Source organism: Pelobates fuscus, chromosome 11 (genome assembly GCF_036172605.1).
Source record: "Pelobates fuscus isolate aPelFus1 chromosome 11, aPelFus1.pri, whole genome shotgun sequence".
Classification (NCBI taxonomy): domain Eukaryota; kingdom Metazoa; phylum Chordata; class Amphibia; order Anura; family Pelobatidae; genus Pelobates; species Pelobates fuscus.
Window position 1 is genome coordinate 76,417,233 of NC_086327.1, and position 24,737 is coordinate 76,441,969.

At 40.9% G+C, this 24,737-nt stretch overlaps 1 protein-coding gene across 1 annotated transcript in view; it reads right to left on the minus strand.

The window, feature by feature from the left end:
* GRIK4 (glutamate ionotropic receptor kainate type subunit 4) overlaps nucleotides 1–24,737 on the minus strand; it is a 758,447-nt gene that overhangs the window by 541,095 nt on the left and 192,615 nt on the right. The window contains exon 2 of the mRNA XM_063436300.1: nucleotides 15,881–15,948. The gene's annotated coding sequence lies outside the window, so the exon portion shown is untranslated. The remainder of the gene's footprint in view (nucleotides 1–15,880; nucleotides 15,949–24,737) is intronic.

Sequence of the window (24,737 nt, forward strand, 5' to 3'; positions counted from 1 at the left end):
TTGTTTGGGCATGACATCCAACCCACACGATTGGACAGATCTCTTGCCTATCATGGGAAAACTAAGCTGCTTATTAGACCAAACCCCCCAAAAAATGACTGTTTCGAAATCTAAAATTCTTCTGATCAGCCCATCTGCCCAAAATTGGCCATATAGTAGTTCAGTACGAAATTAATCTCCAAGTCTAATTGTGTTCCTATACTAAGTTTTTCCAAAGAAAAATTAGATTCAACTACAATACAGTTTGAGGACCCTGAGCTCTTGCTTGGGTAAAAAGATTTAAATTTTTTTAATTATTTACTTATTTTTGAAGCAACTAGATTCAAGAGAACCACAAGTGTGTAGGCTGTGAAAATGGATATGTGCTACATAAACTAATGTTAATTCGGCTTTAGTATCAGTAGCGAAAGTCTACAAGTGTCAATAACTATGTAAAACATTAAATTCATTTTTTTATACAATAGATGATTGCATAACACTGGCAAAGTCGATATTACTAACGTGTCAAGGTTTTCTTACCAAGGCATATTTAATTAAGATATCTGTTTATTATTCCCATGCAAGTTCTGTCATCCGTATATTTCATTAGGTAGAACAATTGTATCCATTTATTTTTCAAACCAGTGCCACCCAACCCAGCTCCCAGTCCGTTGTAATTATTTCAAGGTCACTTAACTGCACAAAATATTTTCTATTGTATTTATGTAAATGAATGCAGCCATGTGGTAAACCATTTATTGAATAATAGAATGAAGGTGTGTGTGTGATCTTAACTAAGATTTCTGCAACAACAAACGTAAGCATCTATGCTAGAAAAGGTACACTTGGCCAACTGAGTGAAGAATATCAACAAAGCTAACTGTAGAAAAGCTATAAATTGTGAATAATTGTAATCTAATTCTGAATCCCACCCACAACATGATAAATTTGTATTTGTTATTTGTCCCACTTCACAATGGTCAGTATTGTCAAATGCAGAGCTAACATATAACTAACTAGGTCTTCAAGTTAATATTGTTGGATAAACATTAAGCAATTTCAAAATGATTTACTATTTTTACATAACCTTAAAAAAAAAAAAATTCAGAATATTGAAACATAAAAAAAGATAACTATAAAAAAAAATCAAAATGTTACATTTTAATATTTTTTAGAATAAACAATTTGTAAAGTTTATCCTAAAATGTGAAATGATTTGGAAAGGGTATGCAACAATATAAAATTGGGGCATTAGCAAGAATGTGCAATACAACAACTGGATGTATCAAATATGTATTATTATTATTTATTGCGATCTTTATCGTTAGCTAGTTTGCTTGTTAGTACAATAGTTTGTTCTTTACCTCTCTGAATATTTCCATAGGGAATCAACCCTACCATATCATAGTTTGTTGTTTTTCATTCATCCTTTAAACATTAAAATAAATACATTTATTATTTAGTATATTCCAAGCAATCTCAGTGTCTCATTGTGCAACTATTTCTAAAGTCTTTCCTTAGACTATTTACAAAATCATGGCTATTTTCAGAATGAAACAGTACCAGACAAAGCTGTCCCAAAAGGATCCTTAAACAATCTCAAAATTGTCTCTGACACAAAACACATAAATACATATATAACCAGCAGGCCGGTTTAAAGTAAATCAATTTCATAATTGGGGGACATTAAGATGGGGAGAAAGGGGAGGGTACTCACCAGTTCCCGGGCAGAGGTGTAGTGTTGCTAGCTTCCCGCCCGCCCACCCAAAAAAAGTGGCTGAAATGTTACCAATTTACAACAAGTCGGAAAGGATGCAGCATTTGCAAAATAAATTAAAAAGTATGCTTTACACAGCGTATAAGGGTGATGTCACAGCACAACGGGAATCTAACAGGGGAAGAGGTGAAAGTAATCCTCCTCCTCCCACGACCACGCCGGCAAGGACAGGACACTTTAAAGACGTGTTGTTGATGCAGAGCTTTTTAAGTCCTACGCATCGCCACCGCCCTTTGGGATCCACCCTCAGAGAACGACTCGACCGACAGGTAGCAGACTACCTCGCCTTAACTGCAGATATCGACACTCTGAGGAGCGATGAACCCCTTGACTACTGGGTGTGCAGGCTTGACCTGTGGCCTGAGCTATCCCAATTTGCGATAGATCTTCTGACCTGCCCCGCTTCAAGTGTCCTGTCAGAAAGGACCTTCAGTGCAGCAGGAGGTATTGTCACTGAGAAGAGAAGTCGCCTAGGTAAAAAAAGTCTAGATTACCTCACCTTTATTAAGATGAATGAGGGATGGATCCCGAAGGGACTAACAGTGGGCGATACATTCGACTAAAAAAAGCCTGATGAGATAAGCTACCTTGGGCTAAACATGGTGACCCTATGTAGGGGGAACAGTCTCTATTCTGCTCTGTCTCAGTGTGTATCAGGGTCCCTGAGGACAGGTGTCAATCCATATCTGCCAAGGGACCCTATGTAGGGGGAACAGTCCCTATTCTGCTCTGTGTCAGTGTGTATCAGGGTCCCTGAGGACAGGTGTCAATCCATATCTGCAAAGTGACCCTATGTAGGGGGAACAGTCCCTATTCTGCTCTGTGTCAGTGTGTATCAGGGTCTCTGAGGACAGGTGTCAATCCATATCTGCCAAGTGACCCTATGTAGAGGTAACAGTCCCTATTCTGCTCTGTGTCAGTGTGTATCAGGGTCCCTGAGGACAGGTGTCAATCCATATCTGCCAAGTGACCCTATGTAGGAGGAACAGTCCCTATTCTGCTCTGTGTCAGTGTGTATCAGGGTCCCTGAGGACAGGTGTCAATCCATATCTGCCAAGTGACCCTATGTAGGAGGAACAGTCCCTATTCTGCTCTGTGTCAGTGTGTATCAGGGTCCCTGAGGACAGGTGTCAATCCATATCTGCCAAGTGACCCTATGTAGGGGGAACAGTCCCTATTCTGCTCTGTGTCAGTGTGTATCAGGGTCCCTGAGGACAGGTGTCAATCCATATCTGCCAAGTGACCCTATGTAGGGGGAACAGTCTCTATTCTGCTCTCTGTCAGTGTGTATCAGGGTCCCTGAGGATAGGTGTCAATCCATATCTGCTAAGTGACCCTATGTAGAGGGAACAGTCCCTATTCTGCTCTGTGTCAGTGTGTATCAGGGTCTCTGAGGACAGGTGTCAATCCATATCTGCCAAGTGACCCTATGTAGGGGGAACAGTCTCTATTCTGCTCTGTGTCAGTGTGTATCAGGGTCTCTGAGGACAGGTGTCAATCCATATCTGCCAAGTGACCCTATGTAGGGGGCACAGTCTCTATTCTGCTCTGTGTCAGTGTGTATCAGGCTCTCTGAGGACAGGTGTCAATCCATATGTCAAGGTGTCAATATGTCATATGTCAGGTGTCAATCCATATCCATTGTGATTTAGGAATGTTAGGTGATTTATGCCCTTTATGGATTAAAACCAGACTCTGCATCAACTGTGTAATTTTCCATGGGAGTTTTGCCATGGACCCCCCTCCGGCATGCCACAGTCCAGGTGTTAGTCCCCTTGAAACAACTTTTCCATCACTATTGTGGTGAAATTCGCCTGCCCATTGAAGTCTATGGCGGTTCGCCCGGTTTGCGAACGTTAGCCGAAGTTCACGTTCGCCATTCGCGAACCAAAAATTTTATGTTCGCGACATCACTATACACCACCGACAGGGATGTCTTTACAAAGGCCCCCAAAGGTTATTGATTACTCCTTTTTTTGTTTATCTTCTTCTCTTTCTCTCTCTCTCACTTACACTTAGTTATGAATGAAAAACTCGTTTACATTTTGAGGATTCCTTATCCACTTATTTATGTTCCTTTCCTAATGAGTAGAACTTGGATAGTTTTAAAGTGTTTTGATTATCTCAGTCTAGCATAGAATACAGACGCTTTTTGTAGTACTGTACATACTGTGTATCATATTGCTAACCAATATTTAAATAGCTTATAGACATTTAATGTTTCCTATTTTGTTTTGTAATAAAATTCTTTTTTCAATATAAAGATTGTAAAAAATAAAACTCTCTATTTAGCTCTATTGGTTTTAGTATTTTAGGTTTCTGCAGCTCTGGGTTTTTTGTAGGGTTGGTCTACCCCTTACAATTTTCTTATTTAGGTGTGTGTGTTAATTGTTTAACTTTTTGACCATAAGATATTTTTAATCTATTTTATGTTACACATTTATTCAAATGGCTATTTAATTAACAAATGCTACCTTAATAAAAACGTTTACTCACCTTATCAAAATAAGATATCAAATGGTGTTGTTAATTTGGATCTATAATTATAGGTAACCTTCCTTAAGTAGAATTGCTGTTAAACGTGTATTGTTTCATTTAAATTGCATTTATATAGGATTGCATACTGCCTATATATTATGTACATTGTACATGTATGGCAAAATATGTTTCCTTGGCTGAATGTACTTGCTGTAGTGTTAAGTGGATATATAGGGAGAGGGTTTTTTTTTAAAGGCAAATATAGGTACTACTCTAGGGTAATGTGTACAGAGAAATGACAATTAAAAACATGCTAAATAAGGTCTAATCAATAAATAAACAGAGGGTGAAAGTTACCATGACAAAGCAGGTGGTATCTGGGGATAAAGAGCTAAATAAACAGTTAACACTATGGTAATCAATAGAATGTCTTTCAACATTTAGAACTTTGTACTCAAAATAATATGTTTGCCTTGATAAATAGCATGTTACAGGGGCATAACTGGAAACTACAGGGTTCCAGTGCAAGAGATAAAGGACTTTCTCCTTGGTGGTCCCGGTCAGGTTCCCTTAGAATCCCTGGTGGTTCAGAGGGGGAAGCATATTGTCCGCACGTCCACAGTAACTGCTCTTTTAGCCAGTATTCAGTGAATGAGTCAGAGTGTTGCCATGCTAACCTACTAACTGCACTCTGACTCATTTACTGAATGCAAGGGCCATAAAGGAGTACTCATAGGTGTAGACCACATGATCATTAGAAGGATTTGACAGGGATTTTATATAATGATGAATAGGCAATATATTAAAAAAACTGTTTTGCAAGACAGGTTCCCCTGCCCACCTGCGTAACTGTTGTGAATCTAGTAGTTCCTCCTGTGGCATGTTATCGGTGTCATAGTCATGTTCCCTTAAAACAAAATTACAATTAATTATTTTTATTAGACAAAAATAATATATTGGTAATAATATAAGCACCATAACCTCTACAGCCAGTACACTATTGATTGGATGAGATGGTCAGTTAATGGGTTCAGCAAATAAATGTTGCCTAAATATGGACAAATCTGATATTGCTAAACTGGAAGTGCAACTTCTACATGAGCAATATGTCAATTGAGAAGAATGGGCATCTGGTGTACTAGTTTATGTAAAACCCCTAAAAATGGTTTGTGACACAGAACAAAGGGACAGCGCCAATAGAAGGTTGACACCATAAGTACTATAATGGAATGTAGTAATTATGGTACTTTGACTGTGTCTTTAATACAGACATGAAAAGAGTTAGGGGAAATTAGATATCATAATTTAAGGTAACACGATTATTAAAACCACGTGTTCCTACATGTATTAGATATTGAAGTTATAATGAAAATATTGAAATTACAGTTTTCACTAATTATAATTTGAATATTCAATAAAATAAACAATATTAAGAACACTGGAGACTAGATTAAATATCCACTGGCCATGTCAAGGTCAGTACAATGTTCATTAAAAGTTTCAGGAGAAACTGTTATACTATGCATGTTTCCCATATTTTCAGTGCACACGTCATTTCCAAATTGCCAACAGCAGGGGCTCAATGCCATATTTTTATATTACATTAGGTTGTCAAGATGATGTATGGTATCTTTAATAAAGCAATTAATATAATTATTTAATTTATGAGCAGATAACAGAGAATGCACATCTCTTCATGTTTCAGTGCCCTGTTCCTCTATCACACTTATTTTCTCCATGTGTTCTACTCAAGGCACAGTAAATCTCTCCAAATATTTGTTGTGTAAAACAAGAATGTCAATGTTTTTATTAAAAGGCCATAGCTTGTATCATCCCAGCTGTTCATTTCCAGTGACCTTTTGATATTAAGAAAAGGTTGGGAAACACATCAGACCAGTCTCTACTAACAAATTAATAACCATGTCTGTATGTGTATAAGCCCTCTTTGTTAGCAAAGTAACTAAACAGAGGTTTCTATAAAAAAATGTAAAAAAAATCTAAAATATACATTATTATAATTATTTTATTATGTATATAGCGCCAGCAAATTCCGTAGCGCTGTACAATAGGTGGACTACCTGACACGTAATTGTAACTAGGCAAATGGACGCACAGGAACAGAGGGGTTGAGGGCCCTGCTCAATGAGCTTACATGCAAGAGGAAATAGGGTATAGTGACACAAAAGGTATAAGTAGGAGTAATGAAATATGTTGCTAGAAAAGTATTCACTAAGAACTTAGGTTATTTTTGACAGTTGCAGGAAATCCCGCTAACAGTTTAAATGCTTTCCTGAAGAAGTGTGTTTTCAAAGATTTTTTGAAGGAATGCAGACTGGGTAAGAGTCTAATGGAGAAGGGAAGGGAGTTCCACAGAAAAGCTGCAGCCCTGGATAAGTCTTGGAGGCGAGCATCAGATGTGGGAATACGGACAGAGGATAGTCGTAGGTCTTCGGCAGAGCGCAGGGGCCATAACGGGACATACTTGTGTATTAGGGAGGATAGGTAGGTTGGAGCAGCATTATGTAGGGGCTTGTAAGCAAGCACCAGAATCTTAAATTGTGCCCTATATCTAACTGTAAGCCAATGTAGGGACTGACAGAGGGGGGGAGGCATGGGAGGTGCGGGCAGACAGGAAAATGAGGTAAGAAACAGGAGGGTGGCTGAAAAATTAGATGTCTGTCTGTATGTCTGTCTGTCTGTCTGCCAGTATCTATGTATGTATGTCTCTATGTCATTATGTGTGTACGTATGTCAGTATGTCAGTATGTATGCCAGTATCTATGTATGTATGAATGCATGTCATTATTAATGTGTGTATGTATAGATGGATGTCAGTGTCTGTATGCATGTATGATTGTCTGTATGAATGTATGTATGCCAGTATGAATGCATGTCAGTGTAAATGTATGTATGTATGTCATTATGAATGTATGTCTGTTTATGTATGTATGTGTGTATAAATGTCAGTGTCTGTATGACTGTATGTATGTATGCCTGTCTGTATGTCATTATGAATGTATGTCTGTGTGTATGTACGTGTCTGTATGTCCTTATGCATGTGTGTCTGTATGTATGTTAGTATGTGTCTGTCTGTCACTATGTATGCATGTGTGTATGTCTCAGTATGTGTGTCTCAGTATGTATGCCTATATGCGTGTTTATCTGTTTCAGTATGTGTGTCTGTTAGTATGTATCAGTGTGTCTGTGTCCTTTTGTATCAGTGAATGTGTTTGTGTCTGTGTGTGTATTTCTGTGGGTGGGATTTGGAGGCGGTCCCTGTGGGCGGCTCTGTACAGGCTACTAGAGCTCCTGCACATCAAACAAGCCAAAACATGGACTTTGTTTTGTTAGAAGCACCCGACTGCCTAAAATTCTCTGTATCCTCTAGCATTAAGATGATTATTCACTGGAACTAAGGAGCCTAGCCCAAACCCTGAAAAACAGGCCTTGATCATTAACCACTCTCCCTCCCCCTCCCTCAACTTTACCCTACATACTATGTATTCCAGTAGGTAGCATTCTTTTCGCTTTCAGGACAACCAGATTCTTCCATGAGATTGCCAGATAATGAAGCATAATCCTTGACTTTAATGAACACATTTCCACTGGTCCAATGGTGGCATGCTAAATATTACTCCAGTTGAAACTTGGCATAGCACATGTTGATATGGGACCTGTGTACAGCTGCCTACCAAGGCTACCAACAGTTTTTGAGCACATGTTCTTGAGCACATGTTCTTGTGTAACTTTTACATGCTACGAGTGTCACTCCCGCTTAAGTAAACTATTACTTTGTGGATTGCTAATTGTTGTTCCTATGCACTTTAAAAAGAATGGCACATTTAGTTGACTGGGGCAGATCTAGTTGTGTGCACTGAAGAGTAAGCTTTTTGAGCTCTTGTCTGTTCTTAGTGTTCTTTTAAACGCTTGCTTTGACTACTTTGCATATGATAAGGGTCTCCCCAAGTCAAAAGAGCAATCCATACATGGAGCTTTTTTTCCCACTGTGCCTAGGGGTATCAGCTCACTGATAAGGCCCAAAGAAGTCCAAAATGACTGTCTAGGATTGTTGTATCTTTCGTGCAGAGGGAACATGTTGACATTTCAAATCTAAACTGTTTTGTAGGTGTAGTAATAGCGCAAATGAGCTAAAACCTGCATGAGATCTGAGCGAGTAAAGGATTGCCGTGCAAACTATACGAGCTGCTGTAAATTCTTCTTGTTCTCATAAACCCTTGTTTTAAACACCATTTTATAGACACTTGCTTATCCTTTATGGGTGACGATTGACCATTACTCGTTAGCTTGACTAAAGATGCATGAAGCATAAGTACTGGTACATTAATTCCAGCTTGCACCAGTAGTCAGATTGATATCCCAAGCACCTATAGGTACATCATTATTAAGATCTACTTTAATCCTCTACATAACATTGCAGGCATATGTAGAGCCAAAAATGTGACACTGTACCAGGCAATGTAGCAGGTAGTCACAGTGCCTTTTAGGTTTTTAAGATCAGTTATTAGCTAAGAATCTGTTATGTGTTGTTCTCTCTTTTTTGACAAATGTCAGCAGTAGAGCATTAGTTAATAAATCAGTGATTGCATAGAATTGGGCCATGCATGTATATACTGACCTATTTTCTTTCTGTATCCATAAAAACACTGAACATGGAAAGTGAACCTTGGGAATACAGTTCAGGATTTTGTCTCTGATGTTTAATGTGGGATGCATAACAGAATTTTTTTTTTTCAAAAAATGTCTATATGTGAGTGCATTAACTGATGATACAATGACAAGCTGACTAACATCCTGGCTGACTGGCCCCTTTCAGTGCCCCTGTTAGTCAACATTAGTACATGTTCTTACAGACAGGGCAGTCTTTAACAAGGGGCAAACAGGGCAGCTGCCTCGGGCCCAATTGCTCCTGGGGGGCCCAAAGCAGCTGCCCTGTGGGCCCCCTGCCTGCAGCCAGGTCTGAACAGCCCACCAGGATACTGAGAAATATCCCAGTGGGCTGCAGCAGGTGATGTAATCAGGGGCCCCCGGCCCTTTAAGAGAGCTCCTGACCGAGCCCCTGTCTTCCGGCCTGCTGGGAGGAAGTGTTGTGAGGTCAATTCCTCCCATTTAACAGAGTGCCGCTGGGGAGGAGGAGACATACATGGAGAGAAGGAGGAGGTACAGACCAAGAAGAAGACTCCCATCAGTCTCAGCCATCCAGCTCCCACTGGACTGCAGGGAAGCCACACTTCTGTAAAGGTAAGGAGGGTGGCTAAACTATGTGAATTCATATGACTTACTGTGTGTGTGTGTGTGTGTGTATCTGACTGTGTGTGTATCTGTGTGTGTGTATCTGACTGTGTGTGTATGTATGTTTATCTGACTGTATGTGTGTATCTGACTGTATGTGTGTGTGTGTGTGTGTGTGTGTGTATCTGACTATGCGTGTCTGTGTGTCTGTGTGTGTGTGTGTGTGTATCTCACTGTGTGTATCTCACTGTGTGTATCTCACTGTGTGTGTGTGTGTGTGTGTGTGTATCTCACTGTGTGTATATCTGACTATGTGTGTTTGTGTGTGTATCTCACTGTGTGTGTGTGTGTGTGTGTATGTATGTGTTTCAGACTGTATGTGTTTATGTGTATCTGACTGTGTGTGTATCTGAGTGTGTGTGTGTGTGTGTGTGTATATCTCACTGTGTGTATATCTGACTGTGTGTGTGTGTGTGTGTGTGTGTGTGTGTGTGTATCTGACTGTGTGTGTTTATGTGTATCTGACTGTATGTGTGTATGTGTATCTGAGTGTGTGTGTGTGTATCTGACTGTATCTCACTGTGTGTGTATATCTCACTGTGTGTGTGTGTGTGTGTATCTCACTGTGTGTGTGTGTGTGTGTGTGTATCTGGCTGTGTTTGTATCAGTGTTTGTATCTGACTGTGTGTGTATCTGACACTGTGTGTGTAAGTGTGTATCGGGCTGTGTGTCAGTGTGTGTTTATCTGGCTGTGTTTGTGTCAGTGTACATGTACCTTTGTGTCAGTGTGTATATGTACCTGTGTGTGTATGAGTGTCAGTATGTGTAAGTGTGTATCTGTGCGTGTGGCAATGCATACATCCCATCTAACATTGCACACAAATACAACCCTGCATTCCAACATTAACAATGCACACAAATACACCACTGCATGTGTATCTGTGTTCCTGTGTGTATCACTGTTTGTGTGAGAGTGCATCTGTGTGACAATGCATACATCTCAGCATTCCTACGCCAACACTGCACACAAATACATATGTATTTGTTTATATATCTGTGTCAGTGTGTGTAAGTGTGTATCTCTGTGTGTGGATGTGCCAGTGTCTTTATCTCTGTGTGTGCACGTGTATTTATGTATGTGGCTGTGTGTGTATACGCCAGTCTTTGTCAGTGTGTGCATGTGTCCAGATGTTTGCATGTATCAGTGTGCTAATGTGTATGTATATCTGTGAATGTATATCATTCATCAAGGCAATCAAACACAACATGCAACCACACCCCTGCAAACATTACATACAAACACACCCCTGAATTCAAACTCAAAAAGTATATAGAAACACATCCCTACACTTAAACACCAATACTACACCCTACATGCACACACATACTGTATGCAACAACATGCTCACATTCAAATGCACAAATACTGCTCAAAAATACAGCCCTGCAAGAATGGTCAAATGGTAGATCCCCAGCTGGCATAGCATCATGGGAATTGTACAACAGATGAGGATTTATCTTTTCTCTGCTCTTGCGCTAGAGGGGAGGCTAAAAACAATGTCTTGCACCAGGGCCCTGTCTACATTAGTTCTGCCACTGTGTTGGGGTGGAGGGCGTGATTGCATGCCAGAGAGTGAAAGTTTCGGGGGAGGGCGAGGGATGGCAGGATCCAGGGGGCCCAAACAAATGCTTGCCCAGGGTCCAGTCAATGTTAAAGACGGCCCTGCTTACAGAATTCAAAGAGTGAGAAAGTCAGAGTTAGTCAAACAGTACATGTTCTTACAGAATTCAAAGAGTGAAAAAGCCTTTATAGATGCTTTTCCTACCTCGAAGCTCATTCTCTACAGAGTCTTCGCGGGGCAAATTTGGATCTATATGATTTTTTTTTTTTTAAAGTTATTAGTTTGATTTCCCCTCCCACATTATTATTAGGGTGAGCGGGAGTATGTAGGGATACTTTAACCCCTTAAGGACACATGACGTGTGTGACACGTCATGATTCCCTTTTATTCCAGAAGTTTGGTCCTTAAGGGGTTAATGGGGATTGGCTACGTGCATGGGGACCCATAGCCACCAGTTGTGGGACAATGGCATAAATTTGGGGATTGGACAATGGTAAGTTCACCCCTTTGTATATTTTATTTGAAGCCCCACCTGCTGCCCATGAGTGGAAATATGCAATTTGTTGTTTATTTTCATTTCATATCATGGAATCTGAGTTAGTGAAAATATTTAACTACCTGCCAAATGTATCTATTTTGTCAAGATTTTAGCATTATACCAAGAACTGGTATAACGCTTTGTTTGTATTGCTTACTGCATTTTTTAGGTATTAGATATTAGGTACTATGACTACTGTATTTGTTTTGCTACCTGGCGCAAACAGTTTTCTTTACTCAACATCTTTTTCTTAAAAAAAACTTCTGTACTCTGTTTAGCAGATGGCTTACATCTTATGTAAACTATCCAGCCAACTGTACGATACACAGTTTCTTTTTTATGGATAACATATTGTGTTAATTGCTATGAAGTGATTGGAAGGCCAGAAGAACAATTTTTCTCCCCCAACTGTGCAGCCAAAGTGGCCTGCAATTTATCCATATACCCCTGCTTGGATATCGGCACTCCGCTCTGTGTTTTTTGCAGCACTAGAATTGAAGGCAGAGCACATCTTGGACCATCAGGTGAGATTCAAGAGTTGCTCAGTGAGTGTTGAGAGAGTCAGGGTGGGTGTATCAGGGAATAATACGGAATGGGGGGGGGGGGGGGTCGGGGAGAGAGAAGAGAGTTTTTTAAAAAATATTACATAGTACATGTAAATTGAGCCCAAAGCAGATTTTACATTTTGCATAGCTTTGACTGACATACATTAACACAGACCAAGAACTCATCCTCTGCCTCTGTACTGAGCATTAGCTGGAGGCCTAACCATACCTGTTTCCTGACAGCTTGCTTCCTTCATCAGGGATAACAAAGCAGAATACAAACCCTGTGTATAGCAGGTAAAGACCAAAACACACACACACTTTTCTGCCCTACACCCAGCAAAGAGTATATAGTAATGGCCTCAGTAGTGTACCTTGTGTAGGAGAGCTCTTGGACTTTGCCTTACTTAGAACTGATACCTGTAATATCCCCATGAGAGAAACCTAATTCAGAGCATGAGAATCCATGCATTTATAATAAGACATCACTAACTCTTCAATATCCCTTTGTTTTATAATCCACAAACAAGCAACCATTATAACTGTGTAATGAATTAAAATTGTCATACTCTAACAGATATTTTTTTACAGAACCTATGAACATTTATGAATTATCTACATATGAACATTTAACAACATGTATTTATTTTATTTAGCTTTACAGTTAATGGACAAATATAAATATTGTGGCTCTTTTTAAAACTTATTTCAAGTATGGACTGCAATATATCATCCACAAATGTTCTTAGTAGAGCAAAAATATAGACTATATATATATATATATATATATATATACACACAGACACACACAGAGTCTAAATTATTCAATCCCAATTGAAAATCAGGTATATTGCCAACACTTACAGACTTACAGCTGAATGAAATGAACAAATCAAACAAAAGCAATTGAAATTGCTCAACACAACGAATGCTTCCCCAAATTCAACTGAAAATGCAACGTATAATGACTCTCAGTCTCATAATTATTTTACCCCCTGAACAGAACCCCTCACAACAGCACAAATATACAAAACAGGTTTTGTGTCAAGCACACCTGATGCAACTAATCAAGAGATTCATTAGTTGTACCAGCTGTGCTTGAGCTGGAATATTTGAAATCATGGAACTGGTTTGTTGAGTGTCACATTTGATTGCATGTTAGAAATATGGCAAAATAATTGTCTCCAAAGTTAAGAGAAGAGATCATCGCCCTTCACAAACAAGGAACAGGAGACAAAAAGATAGCAAAGTCACTGCATATTCCAAGGAAAAAAACAGTTGGAAGCATAGTTTGCAATTTAAAAGTTGAAGGAACAGAGGTTACATTACCTGGATGGGGCAGAAAAAGGAAGCTAGGAATGCCTGCAACCAGATTTCTGAGAAGGCAGGATGTAATAAACTCTCAAGAGACTGTAAAAGACCTGCAGCAAGACTTGTTGGCAATTAGCACTGAGTTTTCGGTGAGCACAGTAAGGTGCATACTAAATGCAGAAGGTTTCCATGCCAGAACTCCAAGAAGTACACCACTTTTCTGACCCAAAAGCACAAGAAATGTCAGCGTCAATATTCTCAACATCACATAAATAAGGCACAGACATTTTTGGATTCTCTTTCGTGGAGCGATGAAACAAAACTGGAATTAATCAGCCAGATGGTTCCGCTGAAAAGAACACTCTGGCATATGGAAGGCAAGATGGATTCAATGAAGTATCAGGAAATCCTAGGAGAAAATGTCATGCCGATTGAGAGAAAGCTAAAGCTTGGGTGTCATTTGACCTTCCAACATGACAATGATACCACACATACCTTAAATTCCACCAAGGATTGGTTGCAGAAGAAGTCCAGGTAAATGTCAGTCACCTGACTTAAACCCTGTAGAAAACCGCTGGTGGTATTTGTAGAAGGTCATTGCAGCATGCAAACCTAAGAATATTACTGAACTGTTGGCCACTGCTCATGAGCAATGGGCTAAGATTCCTCATGTACACTGCCAGAAGCTGGTGTCTGGCTATGCATCTCGTTTACAGCAGGTCATAACAGCAAAAGGGTGCTCTACTTAGTACTAAAGTTGCTTGCCATGAAGAAGTTGAATACTTTTGAGACTGGAGAAGTCACTGTAAGTTGTGCTTTCAGTTGAATTTGGGGCAAAGCATTTTGTTTTTTGTTTTTTTGGGGGGGCATTTGCTTTTGTTTAATTTGTTTATTGCAAACAACTAAAAGTGACAATTTTAATATTAAACCTGATTTTCAATGGGGGTTGAATAATTTTGATTACAATTACTGTTGATTACAACAGCTATATGCACTACCTGAATAGCATGAATTGCTCATTTTGCATTGGATAGATTTGCATATTGCTAATTCTGCAGACAGGAGAGCTATTTCCTGTTAATTATTGTCTTCTCCATCCCCGCCCCTTTATAAATCGGTCATTGTGTTATAATAAGTTGCTGTATGTTGTCTGCTTTGATTTGACTGTTTGTATTTTTATTGAGTTGTCACAGCAATCTATATGTATTGAACATATGGGCTAGTCCCAAGTGAAAAATAAAGCTTTGCACGTTAGTTCCTTTTGTAACTTGTGTCCTGTGTGGATTTGTAGGGATCCCAGTGACATAGTCTTTGGACCTGTTTGCTGGCTGCAGGATCCCTCTAGCCCTGGGATAAAGCAAGAGAGCTAGTGTATTCATAAAGACAAGAGCTATAACATTGCAGGCGGATGTGGAACCTGCCTGGAAGAAAGGCTGCAGCGTAATAGGCAGAGGGGACGATACCTGCCTGGAAGAAGGGTTGGTCAGGTGGAAGAGCTCCAGTGAGACCTCAGTCAAGGTTAGCATCGGATTGGTTAAAATCTGTAAATTTTGATGTCACCAAGGAGGTGGGGCAGGGCCACTGCCAGTGGACCCGCAGCGCTGGAAATAAGGTAAGTTTTAACCCCTTCTAGGGGGGGGTGTCAAGTCACCTAAATGGTGGATTAAGCACTATAGGGTCAGGAACACAGGTCTGTGTTCCAGAACCTATAGTGTTCCTTTAACATTTATTTTTACACACTTTGCCACCATTCACAATAATAGGCACTTTTCAGCACTACACATTGATTTATTATTATTTTTTTCGATTACACATTGCACGTTTTTTCCACTATATTTGGCCTATACACGTTTTCACAGACTGCTCGGGTTAGCACTGTCCAAATCCAGTTTCCACTGTATAAGTGGTTTCTTAGCAACAGGAAAAGAACACGTTCACTTCACACTTTAGCACGTCGACATGTCCATCACGTGACCGCCCTCCACTTCCTGGTTCGGTTTCCAGGCAATCTCGAGACACATTCACTTCATTGATGAGTTAATGACTTATTTTTAATATAAACACACACTTTGAACATCACTTAATCTTGAAAAAGGTCCTTAAGGGGTCAAAACATCAATTTATTGTATGTAACTTTGTAATAGGAATAAAACTACACATATGTAAGACCTTCGTGTGCTCCCTTTCATTGGATACAAACACATGTATAAATTATTTGTAATTATATTTTCCAAAAAGTGTTACATTTATTCACAAAAAACATCACTTAAATTGTATGTTCACAGTTTAATTGAGCTTATTAACTCTGAATTTAAAGTTACTTCTAGTACCAGGCTAGATGGTTGCACAGTTTTAAAGAATTTTCACAGTGTTCTCTTACCAGAAGGACTTTGGTCTTTTCAGGGTTCACCTTCAGCATTCATCCACTCTAGGAGACCTGCGCAGCACCTGTTAGAGAAATTGAATATTAATTTTTTGATGAAATGTAATACCACAAACTGTATATATATATACACACACAGTATATACACATACCATTATATTTTTTAACTTTTTAATAAGTATGGTTCTTTGATATTCATACACAAAGGTACAGCTGAACAGACCATATATATATATATATATATATATATATATAATTTTTATTCCCACATGATCAGTCGTATTTTCAAAATCAATGCCAAATGTCATAATTTCGGCCAGGGTATGCAAACATTTGAGTACAAAATTTCACAATTTCCTACTGAAGACATTGCTGGCGGACCTAGACAGATGGGCATACCCCCACGTGACATGGCACCGGCGTGTCGCAGTACTCAAAATTAACATACTACCGAGGGTCCTATATCTGCTACAGACCATTCCCCTTACCCCACCGGCTACCTTCTTTTCTACTCTAAAAACGTCAGTAATCAAATTTGTGTGGTGAGGAGAGCGACCCAGACTATGAGACGACATATTATGCCTACCCAGGCACAACAGAGGGCTGGCACTAACAGATTTTAAGAGATATCAGCAGGCCACGGTCCTACAACGCATTCTCGAATGGCACGCAAATCACACGCACAAACAATGGGTGACTCTGGACAAGGGAGACGTTGGCACTGCTCTAAAACTGATGGTATGGGGAGGGGATCGAGGGATACTGGACCAAGAGATTGGAGGGGGACCGGTCTCGCAAACACTACGCAGCTGGAGATCACTGCGGGAACAGACACACATATCACCTACACCTAGCCCCCTATTCCCAGTTAAATACAATAGCAAAACTGGAGGGGGACTACCCGTGAGGGGAGTTCATCCCCATCAACAGAGCTTTAAGGAACGGGATGTTGTGGGACCTCAACTCATTACTGGAGGGTAGACCGAGGACTCCCCTAAACTCCGTCCGATATATGCAACTGAAACACTACTATGACTCGCTCCTGCACAAGGAATGTCTACACAGAGAACTCACATGGTTTGAGGGACTATGCGACCGAGGTACCAACAATAGGCAACGTAATATCCACACTCTTTCAATACCTAGTGGTCGACAATCAAAAGGTAAACAACACCTTCCGGAGACAATGGGAAGACCAGATTGGCAAGACATTCTCTTCAGCACAGTGGGACAAGGCACTGCTGTGGCAACACAAGAGCTCCATGAGCTCATATTACCAGGAGATGAATTATAAATGAATATCACTATGGTATAAAACGCCGATCCTCCTGCATCGAACCTTCCCTTCGGTGCCCCTGACATGCTGGAGATGGCAAATGGAGAGGGGAACGCTGCTACACATCTGGTGGGAGTGCTGTGACATAGCCCCGTACTGGGAGATGGTAAAAGACAATGTGACCATGATCCTAGGGGACATACCTGAATGGTCAGCTGACCTTGCCCTACTACATATCTCTTCACAACCAATTTCACGCTTTAAGAAATCAATTTTGTGTCACCTACTGAACCTGGCCAAGGCCAATATACCGTCCTACTGGCAAAAAAGTCCCTAGCAAAAACGTGTGGATCCGCAGGGTAGAGGACATACAGGGGGCGGAAGTGCTACATGCCAGGGAGAGAGACTAGACACGCGGAGACGTGGCAGCCGTGGTTCATATACTTCCGGCTCCGGGGGTGGTGCCCCGGTGGGGCCGTGCTCCACCCGGCAGCGGCCATAGGCTAAACTCACCTAACCTGCTTCTCTATTCTGTCTCTGCCTAACTTATCTTCTCCCATATCCCCGAACCAAGATTAGGGAAGGCCGATGGGGGGATGCCATGGGGTGATGGCCCATGCTCTAGGTGGATGCTTACGTCCCCGCCAACATGGCCATGGGACCTATAGCAGCCCCTGCGGTACAGATGCCAATCACCTGCTCACACAGGAGTGAAAGAGACTAATGGTTTACTGCATTGGCCTCCAATCCCTAGGCATCAGTAATCAAGATAACCACACCAACACATTGCAACCACGGGGGGCATATCCAATTGGTTAACTAAAACTAAGATGGGCACGCTCGAATGCTCACCAGAAAGAACAACTCAGAGGGATATAATGAAAGGTTCCCACATGACACAAGTGCTGAGGGCATAATATGGAAAGTAGCATAGCTGTAAACAAATAACAATAAATATATTTATACAAATGTACAAGAGATACACCCACAAGACAGAGGGTAATGGTACAAGATACATGACGATTGTTGGTCAACCCTCTTATGCACCTATGTATATATGAAAACATACGTTATGCAATGTTTGAAACTGTAATGACACATTAACAGAGACCTGCGAGTCTCCACCTGCACTCTTCTCTTTACCTGTACTTAAAGTAAGAAGTTCAATAAAAACAGATTTACAACATTTTTTTTTCACAATTTCTGCCAGCTGTATGTATATAGAATTTTGGCATTGATTTTAAAAAAATGACTGATCATGCAAAAAAAAGTCTTATATTGAAGGATAGTGATCAAATGAAGCCATTTATTAACACATGCAGGGGCAGGCTGGGCCGGGGGGCAGGGAGGAAATTGCCCCCCAGGCTGCCCTAAATTCTTTTAAGACCAGCCGCGGCGGGCCGGTCCTAATGCTGCAGCCGACTGAGCGCTCTGTTAAGAGCCTCAGGCGGCTGCAGCACATCTTCTCCCCTCCCCTCCCCTGTAGCGTGGCCGAGCTCCTCTCCGGTCTGCGGTGCCCGGCCGGAGTGATAGGAAGATGCACACTGAGTGTGCACTTCCTGTCAGTCCAGCCAGTTACAGGAAACAGTCAGTCCAGCCGGACCGGAGAGGAGCTCGGCCACGCTACAGGGGGAGGGGGGAGTAAGAAGGGGAGGAGGGGGGAGTAAGAAGGGGGGTAGGAACAGGGGAGGGGGATAAGAAGAGGGAGGGGGAATAAGAAGAGGGGAGGGGGGAGAGTAAGAAGAAGGGAGGAGTAAGAAAGAAGGGGGTAAGAAGAGGGGGAGAGGGGAGTAAGAAGGAGGGGAGATAAGAAAAAGAGGGGGGTAAGAAGAAGGTGTGAGTAAGAAAAAGAGGAGGAAGTAAGAAGAAGAGGGGGGGAGTAAGAAGAGGGGGGAGTAAGAAGGAGGGGGGTAAGAAGAAGAGGGGAGGGGTAAGAAGCAGGGGAGATAAGAAAAAGAGGGGGGTATGAAGAAGGGGGAGCAATAAGAAGAAGGGGGAGTAATACCGCAGTGCAAGTGCCCTCTGCCCCTAATTTACAGTGGCTCACACTCACAACAAGCAGTGCCTGGAGCCCTTTGCAGAGATGGGAACAAAGAGGTTCTGCGGCAGCTGGCCGTCCTGCAAGCATTACATTAAACAGCTGTTCCCCATGCAGCCACAGGTGGTGCTGTGCTGGGAGAATGTGATTACTCTTCACTTCCTCCCAGCCTACAGAGCAGCGCATGGGAGAGAGAGAGGAGGAGGCATGATTTCCACAGTTTATTGGTGTTTACTCTGATGTCTGTATTAATATTGAGGGATGTCTAAGTAGTAATGTCAGTGTGTGTCAGCAGGGCCAGCCGTTGGGATGTGCACGCTGTGCGGTCACGCAGGGTGCCATGACAACAGGGGCGCCCGGCAGCCAACACAGCTCACAAGTTGGGGACACCAGCATATTTAATTTAAACGATTTGCTGGTGGTCCACTGGTGCGCACCAGCAGTAGGTGCAGTCAGATCATATCCTCTCCCTCGTGGTTCCGGCGCTCAGTTAGTGAGTCAGAGCACAGGCTCAGAGATTCGTAGCCTGCGCTCTGACAACATTGAAAGTCAGAGCCGTGAAGGAGCGGGTATGGCAAAGAGCTACTGATTAGCATAACATCAATAGCTGTTATAAACCAGGAAAAGGTGGGCATGGATGGTGAACTGATTTGGTGGTCCAATGGGCCACTTGACTGGTTTTGCCCCCCAGGCCTAAGGCTGCCAGCCCTCCCCTGATCACATAGTTATTTGGCTCTGATCAAAAGTGTACATACCCTTGAATGTTTGGCCTTGTTACAGACATACAAGGTGACACACATAGGTTAAAATGGCAATTAAAGATTAATTTCACACATCTGTGGCTTTTAAATTGCAATTAGTGTCTGTGTATAGTCAATGAGTTTGTTAGCTCTCACGTGGATGCACTGAGCAAGCTAGAGACTGCGTAACAAGGTAATGGAACTTTATAAAGATGGAAAAGGATATAAAAAGATATCCAAATCCTTGAAAATGTCCGTCTGTACTGTTCAGTCACTTACTAAGAAGTCGAAAATTCGGGGATCTCTTTATACCAAGCCAAGGTCAGGAAGATCAAGAAAGATTTCAGACTCAACTGCCAGAAGAATTGTTCAAGATACAAAAAAGAAACCTACAGGTAACCTCCAAAGAAATACAGGCTGGTGTGGTTGTTTCAAGGAGCACAATACAACAATACCTGAACAAAATGAGTTGCATGAATGAAGCCTTTACTGTGCCTATGCCACAAAAAAAGCCAGGTTACAATATGCCCTACAACATCTTGACACGCCTCACAGCTTCCAGCACACTGTAATTTGGAGTGATGAGACCAAAATAGAGCTTTTTGGTCACAACCATATGCTCTATGTTTGGAGAGCGGTCAACATGCCTATAGTGAAAAGCATACCAGCTGCCAGAAGCGTAACTAGAAACCACAGGGCCCGGGTGCGAAACTTGTCCTGCCCTCCCCCCACACAAACTTCTAATGTTTTGCTGGTGATCCTGGAATACGACCCCTGTTTGTGTAAGTTGAAGACCACTTGCATGGGGTTATGCATAAAAGCCTCAATAAAATTATGCATTTGTGGCTCAATAAAATTGTGCTGTACCTCCAGAGCTGTATCTCGTCCAGTTACTGGGGGGGAAATGGGTCTCTTTATATCCTAAGTTGTTCCTGAGCAGCTGAAGGAAGGAATTAGCTGAGGTAACCGGTCGGGTTACCCATGGTCCGCTACAATGACGTTTCAGTTTTAATGTAGAACTTTGATCAGGACAAAAGCCAGAAGTGTACACATTACATGAGAGTTAGGGGGGGTGAATATTTATTCTTATGGGTTTATAAGCACTTATCGTTCTTTTGTCCTGATGAAAGTTTTACAGTTTAAACATCGATTTTTTATTTGCACAGCTGAATAAAAGCAATTTTTTTGCAAAGCTGAATAAAAGCTTTATTTTTATCCTTGAAGCAAGTCCTTGGAGTGCTATCATTTTGTGCCATATTTATATAATGCACTATTTCTAGTAAATGCCTAGAAATATGTTATAGTGGCAGAAACTATTGCAAGCCTGAAATGTCTTTCATGCGTGCTTTGGAATGGCTTTTAGCATCTGTACCACTGCTTACAGGGTTATGCACTAACATCCAAATGACCCCATTTAGAATGGGGCAAAACCATCCAGATGCAAACGGGGCCATTTGGACTGTAAAATCCCGACATTGTCCATGCTATTCAACAATGTTCACATTATTCAATTTTGGATTTCAAGCTTCAATGGACCTAAATTTGGCAAATGCTTCAAATATGGGCCTGGATTAAAAATAAAAAAATGCAAACTATTTGAAAAAAGTTAAAAACACAAGGGTTTATCCTATGACAACTTGCCAGCACTTGCTAGCTAGCTATCACATAAAAAAAAGTAATAAATAAATAAATAAATAAATAAATAAGACTCTCAAAGTAAATATAAGCACCTTATTACTTTAAGGGGGGGGGGGGGGGGTTAATAGCACCGTATGCCTCTGCCTGCCATGAGGCAAGTGGGGCATATGTGATAAATAGTTAAAACTTGTGACTGGGTATCCATTATTTCCAGATGCTAGAAAAACTCCGTCGTGTCTATAAAATAACAGTTGGGACATAGTCCTCTCCCTGTGACCCCACCCATGGGCATTGGATGGGGGACTTTAAATTAAATATAGGGGTTGTATAAATCACTGCCAGCTCACATGTGTGGCCAGCAGGTCGGTACTATTTAATACACTAAAACAGGAATGACATCTTAATATTCCCCCTGTACCACCACCCAGTAAAACATAGTATCCACCTCAGTCCCCATCCATGGGTGGCATATGGGGCTATTATAAAATAACTGTTGGTGGGCCTAGTGTCTCCCACCCATTAACAGCTGGTGTGGGCTTACATAATAAAACTGGAGGGGGGGAGAGAACAAAAAGGCCAGCCAGCCAGCCATGGCCAGCAGGTGGTGACCCACAAATGTAATATTCTAGGGAAACCTAACTCTTTTCATTAGGATGACCACCATTTTCTTTTATAAATCAGTTAAGCCAAAGTCCCTCACCCAAGGCTTTTCTAGTGACTAAGCAGCAATAACTGCCCAGTTGTTATTTTTAAATATTTAGTAGATGTCACCAGTTGCTGAATGGCAGGGGAAGGGGGCAAAGGGAGGTTTTAAACACCCCTTATAGTAATATGGGGGTCTTATTGACACATTGATAGCATTTTTTTTATATACATTTTTAGTTAGTGCTGGCCAGCCACCACATATTTAACCCTCGCACTGCCACAGATAGTACTTAAAATTATCGTACACTTGCAAAAAAGCTAATTAATGATAATTTGCGAATGTACCCTGAAAATTATAATTAGGTCCACCACACACCACAAAATTGTGGGTGCAGGGGGGTTGCTAGGTTTCCCTCTTATGTTATAATAGCCCCCACACACTGACCATCATAATGTCCCTTATTTTCTTTTATTAAATGGCCCCTACTGGCTAATCATTGATCTGTCCATCCCCCATTACCCCCACCCGATGCTCATGGTTTGACTATGACTGGGTAGCTCGGCCACTAGTTTTAAACATTTATTGTTTGTTTATTTGTTTTATTTATGTAACTTTTAGCAAGTGCTGGACAGCCACCACATAATTGACCCTTATCTGGACTATGGAGGGTTATTTAACTATTTTCCTGCTGGCTGCTAGCACTGCCAGATGGCAAATAATTCATAATAATATATATATATATATATATATACATATATATATATATATATATATATATATATATATATATTTATTTATTTAATTCTAGTCCAGTTTGGTAGTACCCAGGTATAGATTTGAAGCATTCAGTGTCCATATATAAGCCAGCGTAGTTACATTAAAATCTGAAATTCCAAATTCAGGCCCATTCTGATCCTAAATTGCTAAATCTGGATATTGTTGAATAGCATGAATAATGTGCAGATTTTGGAGTCCAAATGGACATTAGTGAGTGACTGCATATCTTTCCAAACATCTGTAAGAAATCTTTTAAATTGCAAAATATATAATATCTACATGTGAATGTAAGTAAAATGTATAGCACAATTGTGATAGTCTCACAGGATCCTCCCTAGACATCAATGTTGTGTTCTTGTGCATGCCCAAGAATACAGCAATGACATGGGTTCTTAGTAGATGAAGTGCCAGGAGCTGTAGATAAAAGATGGTGGCTTCTATGAGGGACAGCATCAGGGAAGTATAACTAACATCCAATGCACTTTCAGGCCACCTCACTCTAAGTGACAATGTCACCATTAGGGGTCTTTACAAAATATACAAAGACCCAAGGAGGTGACAGAGCTGCTTTAATAACTGAAGCAATCTTCACTCACTAACTGGGTTGGTTCTGCCAATCACAAAGGCCCTCATCTGATGTCCTTTGCCTGCTCTCATAAAGGAATAGTCCACCAGCTTATTTATTTTCTCTTCCACTTTAGTGAGGGATAACTTTGGAAAGAGTTCAAAGAAGGGCTACTAAACGGGTTCATGGATTGCAGGATAAAACTTAAAAGGTTAAAGGATCTTAACATGTATAGCTTGGAGGAAAGACGGGACAGGTGGGATATGATAGAAACATTTGAATACATAAAAGAAATTGACACAAGGAGGAGACTATATTTAAAAGAAGAAAAACTACTACAACAAGAGAACATTAAGGGGGCAAAGGTTTAAAAATAATTTCAGGAAGTATTACTTTTCAGAGAGGGTAGTGGACGCATGGAAAAGCCTTCCAGCTGAATTGGTAGAGGTTAACACAGTGAAGTAGTTTAAGCATGCATGGGATAGGCATAATGCTATCCTAGGTATAAGATAAGGCCAGGGCCTAATAAAGTATCTAGAAAATTGGGAAGACTAGATAGGCCAAATGGTTCTTCTCTGCCATCACATTCTAGGTTTCTATAACAAAAGTATCACAATGAAGTCCAAGTCCAGTTCTTTTAAAGTAATTTATACCCCATCCCACTACTAATATGGTACTAACATGAAGCATGGTGGTTATGAACTAATGGACAAATAAAGCATGTGGAAGGAGTGAGGAAGGAACTGCAAATGGGTCTCTGCACGTGAGATTGCACATGATTTAAACTCCATGTATAAAATACATATTATTAATTCATATAAAGTGCAAAAATATACACTCACTAAAATGTGTACCAATAATGCTAAACCACCACCTGTGACACAGCAGGTAAGTGACTAGGCCTCCCAATATTATCATGTCAGTCTACATAATTTATTTCTAAAACGTGTTGTGAAAGCAGAGAAGGAACTATTGCCTCGTTTCCACTGAGCGGTATGGTTCGGGTTTGTACGGTTCGGAAGGGTAAGAATGTTCCAGCCTATTCAGGTGAGCGTTTCCACTGCAAGTCGGACGGCCAGGGGGCATGCGGGGTTTAGACCAAATGCTTAGTGTGTCATTTGTCATGAGCATTAATGGTTTCCTGTCCGCCAATCAATGGATTGTATAGTGTAAT